Source organism: Jaculus jaculus, chromosome 1, assembly GCF_020740685.1.
Source record: "Jaculus jaculus isolate mJacJac1 chromosome 1, mJacJac1.mat.Y.cur, whole genome shotgun sequence".
NCBI lineage: Eukaryota > Metazoa > Chordata > Mammalia > Rodentia > Dipodidae > Jaculus > Jaculus jaculus.
The window spans coordinates 22,666,465-22,672,056 of record NC_059102.1 but is presented as its reverse complement, the minus strand read 5'-3'; the positions used below and the strand labels follow the sequence as shown (position 1 = coordinate 22,672,056).

The 5,592-nt window shown below is 39.9% G+C and overlaps 1 non-coding gene across 1 annotated transcript; it reads right to left on the bottom strand.

The window, feature by feature from the left end:
* Positions 1–4,747: 4,747 nt before the first annotated feature.
* LOC123457999 lies at positions 4,748–4,938 on the bottom strand. Its single transcript, XR_006635334.1, has one exon. It is a non-coding gene; the product is annotated as a U2 spliceosomal RNA (small nuclear RNA).
* Positions 4,939–5,592: the final 654 nt, after the last annotated feature.

Genomic DNA, 5,592 nt, shown 5'->3' with positions numbered 1-5,592 from the left:
ATGTCAGTAATGGGTTGTGATGTGTTAACCTCCATTATCAACATGATTGGATCTGGAAGCAGCAAAGAGGCAAGCCTCTGGGAGGGACTGTCAGGTTATTATCTTGAAGGGCTAACCCAAGGGGGCGCTGCACCTTCCAGTAGTGACACTTTCGTTCTTTTCTGGTGAGTATATCCACCCTATGGCATCGCTGCTGCTGTCATCCTTGTTTCTTCGGTCTTCTGACATAGTGCCAGATTGGGACTGCTGAGGCATCTGGCCTTAGGCACTGAGAAGCTGCAGGTTCTCAGCCTCTCCAGCATCTAGCCACCCATTGTTGGACCCCAACCTACAGCTCACAAATCCGCATTGTAGTCTATATTCATTTTATTGATTCTGTTCCTCCAGAGAGCCCTGCCTAACACAGAGGGCAAGTTAAATGAAACTAAATCTATTTTACAAACCACTGTTCCTTAGATTATTTTTGATAGAAATAGAGGTAACTGTGAGATGAAAATTGTGTTTCAGAGGAAACTGGTGGACCTACTACCACTTTCTACCTCACTGTTTCTGAGAGTTCATTATCTAACTGTGACAGGAACTGGAACCCGAAATTCTCATTTCCATCAATATCTAGCTATAATTTTCCAAGCCAGTACTTGCAATTTTCTCCCAAATTTTTGTGTAACATTCCTTGAAATTTAAACTGTGTTTTACCATGAAGACTTGAAACCTGAAGCTAGACAATTAGATAAAGACTTCAGAGAAATCATTGTAATCTCATATGTATGGACAACCTTCATGATAGCTGCTATATGGACTGACTCTTTAAAACATTTGATGGGTGTATTAGTCTGTTTTCTGTTGCTATAATTGAATACTTAATGCTAGACAAACTATAAAGTAAAGAGGTTAGTTAGCTTAGTTTTGGAAGCCAACAATGGGTAGTTTCATTGGTTCAGCTGCTAGTGGGCCACATGGAGGGTGGCATTGCAGTGGCAGAAATATGTGCAGAAGAGATCATATGGTGAGAAAGGAAGCCAGAGGGATTCAGAGGCCAGGGTCACTTTGTTTATAATCACCTTCCTTGATAGGAGCTAGCCGATGTATCACAGGAGCTAACCAGTGTCCTGTAAGAACAACACTGACTTAAGTAACTTCTAGGTTTACTTTGAACACTTCTACTACCTCCTAATATCACTTTGCTCAGAACCTCTAGTACATGCAACTTATGGAACTTTACTTAAACCATATCCAACCCATCGCATTGGATACCCAATGCAAATTCCAAACCAAGAAAATATGTGAGAAGATTGGTCCTGGCTGCTCTTATTTCAGCTGACAGTAACAAGAAGCCACGTCAACTGGCAGTCATTTAACTCAAAGACTGATTTTATAGTTTGTTCTGTTATCTATTTTTCTGTATTTTTTGTTTGTTATTTTTATTTATTTATTTGAGAGCAACAGACAGACAGAGAAAGGGTGGGGGAGAGAGAGAGAGAGAGAGAATGGGTGCACCAGGGCCTCTAGCCACTGCAAACTAACTCCAGATGCATGTGCCCCCTCGTGCATCTGGCTTATGTGGGTTCTGGGGAATCAAGCCTCGAACCAGGGTCTTTAGGCTTCTCAGGCAAGCGCTTAACCACTAAGCCATCTCTCCAGCCCTTTTCTGCATTTTTTGAGACAGGGTCTCACCCAGGACTAGGCTTACTTGGAACTCAATTCACTGTGTTGCCTAGGCTCGCTTCACTGTGATTCTCCTAAATCAGCTTCTTGAGTGATGAGATTAAATGTGTGCCACCATGCCCTGGTTTATTTTGTACACTTTTGTTTCTTTTGTCTTCATGTTTTCTTTTTATTTATTTATTTGAGAGAGAGAGTGCACTAATGGGTGCCTCAGTGTCTCCAGCAGCTGCAATGAACTCCAGATGGCATGCACCACCTTGTGCATCTGGCTTACATGGGTCCTGGGAAATTGAAGCAGGATACTTTGGCTTTGAAGGAAAGCACCTTGACCACTAAGCCATCTCTCCAGCTCCCCTTTTTATCTTTTTAAAACTTTTTTTTTTATTTCTATTTATTTGTTTGAGAGAGAGAGAGGGAGAGAGATCTTTTAAAATATAGTCATGGATTACAATGATACCTTCTGAGAAATGTGTAAATAGCTAAATGATCTCATCATTGGTATACAACCACAGAGTGTATCAACACACATTTAGATAATACAGCTTATGGATCTAGGCTTTATGGCCTCTAGGCTGTTAGCCCATGTATAGACTACTGAATATACAGGCAAGTGTGACGCAATGTTAAGGTGTTGTAAAGGTTTATAAACATAAAAATATTCTAAAATATGGTGTTAAACTTTTTAATGATACTGTTATGAGGAGTCCTCACCATAAATACAGCTTACAGAACTTAACTAGCTTTCAGTGAATTAGTGAATTAGCGATAAGTGAATATGAAGGTCTGGGATGTTACTATGTACTACTTAGGCTATACTAAGTATGCTTCTCCTACAATCAGTTAACCATAGTTTACCATACTGTTTTACATTTGTAAATTTATTTTTGTAACTTTTTGATTCTTTTGAGGCAGTGCAAAGCAGCAACAAATACAACTTTTAAAGTTTTTTAATTATCTCAATTATATTCCACTCTTTAAAACACTTTGTTAAAAACCAAGACCCAAACACACCTACTAATTTACACAGAGCCATGGTGTTCAATATCATTGTCTCCACCCCCATGTTGTTTCTCACTAGAAGGTCTTCAGGAACAATGTCAATGGATGGAGCTGTTGCTGCCTGTGGTCACAATGCCTTCTGTCTCTCCTGGAGAATCCACTGGGGCTCTTCTTAAGGGGTGCCACTCTTCAAAATTATGTCCCAATGTGGTTTTTCTCTTCATATTTTAAAGTCACAGTCTTGTTAGTCAGCAGATAATAACCATAGCACTCCTCTCTCTGAATTAAACCCGTTTGGTTTTTTGTATGTTTTGCATTATTTGAATTGTTTTAAGGGAGCTCGTGGAGGCCCATGAGAGATGCAGATAAACTCACGGCCATTCTTTTTCTTTTCATGTATCTTCCTTCCCTCTTGCCTCTTCAGCTGTGTGTGTTCCTGTTTCAGTTTCTGTCCCGATGACTCCTCTGAGCAAGTCCTTTGGCAGTCACTTCTGGAAGCATCTCAATGCCATCTTCCTGCACACGCATGATAGAGACATCTCACACACAGCCTTGTTGATGTTTGCTATCTACTTGTGCTTGGCAAACCTTCTGAACTCACTTCTTTCAGATGCCAGTCATAAACCCTTCAGTGACATCTCCTTAAGCTGAGGCAGGGCTCCTGATGCAGTCACTGATGTTTCTGTCCTTCCTCAATTGCTTCCTCAGGAATTGTTCAGTGTCTCACCTCAGCTGCAGCAGTTCCCTGGGCAAAGGACCTTCCCAGGTGCTAGGACTTGGAGACTGTTTTAAGTTCTTGGTAGAATGAAAGAGGTCATGTTTGGAGGCAGAAATAACACTTTACTATTGGTAAGAATACCACTAATAAGAGGTAGAAGTATGTGACAATAAGCAAGATTAGAGTATGTTATTCTCCAATTAACACTTCTCTGTTTTGCCAGCATTACTATGGAGGGAAACTCAGAAGAGAAGCGAGGTCATCCACAGTTCTTTAATGCACTCTACTGCACTGTCACTGAGCAAATATTGATATGGCTGAAGGCCCTGGGATTTTAACTGTGTTAGTCCAAAATGGATTTAAATTTTTAACCTTCAAGATTCTTACCCCCAAGGGACTATGATTCTATCCTTAGAAGCCTTGGGGAGATGACCCAGTGGGTAAAACACTTTCTGAACACATGTGAGGACCTGAGTTCAGCTCTCTAGAGCCCATGCAAAGCTGAGCATAGTCATGCCGCTATAATCACAGTGTCGCCGTGGTGAGAGGGGAGGTAGAGAGAGAAGAAACACAGGCCAGGTAGTCAGGCACACCCAGTGGCAAACAACAGTAAACCTTGTTGCAGGCAAGGTAGAAGGTGAAGATCCTCCAAGTTGTCCTGTGACCTTCACACGTGTGCGTGCCAAGCATGCACCTGTACTCACACATGACCACTTGCACGTGTGTGCTCCCTGCCCCTGGAAACCTAGTATTTTCTTGGTCTTCCTGTGCAGAAAAATGCTTTCAGGTATCTGATTCCAGGGCAAGGAAATGTCACGCATCTTATAGATTCATTCTAACCACAATCAGCTTCCAAACACTCTCCAGTTGCTGTCACATAAGTGCTTATCCTTGTCATGTTCACATGTAATATGTAGTCTTGACCTTGACCCATGCAGAGCTAGCAGTGAATCTGACATCACAGTCAGGTCCAACCTTTTAACATTTCAAACATGCTTTTTATTTTTATTTTTATTTATTTTTTTGCTATGGTTGTGATCTTCATGGTGCTGAGAGGAAAAAAGAACCCTTCTATATAGTCTAACATAGGTCATTAGAAGTTTCTCCCTCTCTGTTATAGAGTACTTGAATATTTTGGTTGGGCATATTGTCTTCACTGAAGCAGATGCCTCATAATTTATGTTGCTATGTTCACAGTCCTGATGGAATGGAACATGTCTGCTTGGAAAGCAATCACTAGCACTGATTTTATACCTTTACAGTCCTTAGTCACTAGTAATTTCACTTCTAGACAAATCATTCCATGTAGACTCTTACCGGCAACATTACGAACAGATTTTTTTTTTTTTTTTTTTTTTTTTTTTTTTTTGGTGCACCGTTCCTGGAAGTACTGCAATACCAGGTCGATGCGTGGAGTGGACGGAGCAAGCTCCTATTCCAACTCCAAGCTCCAAAAATCCATTTAATATATTGTCCTCGGATAGAGGACGTATCAGATATTAAACTGATAAGAACAGATACTACACTTGATCTTAGCCAAAAGGCCGAGAAGCGATACGAACAGATTTTTAACACACAAGAGCCTTGATACATAAAATGACATGACATTGAATAAATTAGAGAAGAAAATTACATAAGTATGAGACTTTGTTAAACATGAGATGTATAAGGAAGCTGCTTACCTAACATGGAATACTGCCGTACAAGTGATTTTTTTAATGAGTAAAATGAGCACAGTCTGAAAGAATATCAATGTTGTAGTAGAGTAATATCATATAGTATAGTATGTACATCACAGTATATGAGCAATAAAATGGTTACTTGTTTTAATGATGAAATATTATGCACTGTATATAAACTTTATATTTTTATAGGCCTGACGGTACAGTAGGTTTAATTACAACAGTATCATCACAAGTTCATGGGTAATACATTGTACTAAAATATCATGGTTGCTATGATATCACTAGGTAATAAGAATTTCAAACTCCATTATAATATTATGTGTATTTTTGCAAGCAGACAGAGAGAAGATTTGTATGTCAGGGCCTCTTGCCATTGCAAATAAACTTCAGATGCATGTACCACTTTATGCATCTTGCTTTACATGGGTACTGAGGAACCCAAAGTGTCAGGCTTTGCTAGCAAATGCCTTTAAACACTGAACCATCTTTCTAGTGTCTCCATGATAATATTAAGAGTCCAACATC